The sequence below is a fragment of the Amborella trichopoda genome, chromosome 4 (assembly GCF_054954075.1).
Source record: "Amborella trichopoda isolate Santa Cruz 75 chromosome 4, AtrichopodaSantaCruz75HAP2 v2.0, whole genome shotgun sequence".
NCBI classification, from domain to species: domain Eukaryota; kingdom Viridiplantae; phylum Streptophyta; class Magnoliopsida; order Amborellales; family Amborellaceae; genus Amborella; species Amborella trichopoda.
In genome coordinates, this window is record NC_142339.1 from 30,382,254 (window position 1) to 30,383,286 (window position 1,033).

Below are 1,033 nucleotides of genomic sequence, written 5' to 3' on the forward strand. Positions count from 1 at the left end.
CAACTGCCAAAACCGCATTTTTGCTGGGACTGCACAACTGCCAAACCGCATTTTACATTTTACACAGTGCCAAAACCCTACCGAATGTACAGTGCCAGAGCTCTATTGTCGAACCGCACTTTGTAAAGTGCTGACGCCTGCCAAATTGCACTTTAGTCTTGGGGGTTCTTTATAATTTTCCCTTGAAATAAAGTTTTACCCACCAGCAATGGAGGTCTATGTAATGAGGCTTCAATGGGTTTATGTCTATTGAGGTCTCTGTAATGAGGCTTCAATGGGTTTAGGTCTATTGAGGCTGGAGTTTACCTTCAAAAGTGTTCTTAAGGAATCCCTTTATAGGAGTTCATAGGACTACGTCCAAAGAACCAGATGTCGCAAAACTAAGGAATCCCTTTAAAGGAGTTCAAAGGACTGCGTCCAAAGAACCAGATCTCGCAAAACTCATTTTCTTATGGTCAAATCCCTTGAGCGACCATAAAAAATCCTGGCGTATGGCATCTCCCATGGAAGACTAAATAATTATTGCAAGCTTCAAATTCAATTAAGAATAATTAATTGTTGCAAGCTTCAAACTCCGTTATAACAGATGGCTTTTCCATTGGAAAGCGCACACGGTTTTTCATCCTGCTTCCTCATTATAATATTCACTTATTTCCAACTTCCCCAACTTTTCTGGTGGAAGGCAAATCACCATGAATATAGCATACTCTATTTAAAAAAAGGAAGATGCATACGCATCGCAACGAAGATAAGATGAGCACATGAGATGCATTCAGTTTTTTTTTTAATCATTTCAGCAGTTCATCTCAATATCAAAAACAAAATAAAACATCTTCATCGATTGATGTCTGAGCAACCACCAACAATTCCATTTGCGCAGTCAGGCATTGATTAATTGTTACGACAACCTACGCTATGGGGCTATCTTGAGAGAGAGAGAGAGAGAGAGAGAAACGCGGTCGTATTCTCCCATTCACAAGCAAAAACCTCAAACTTTACTCCGCCAAGAAAGACCCAAGCACAAGCCCTAAAA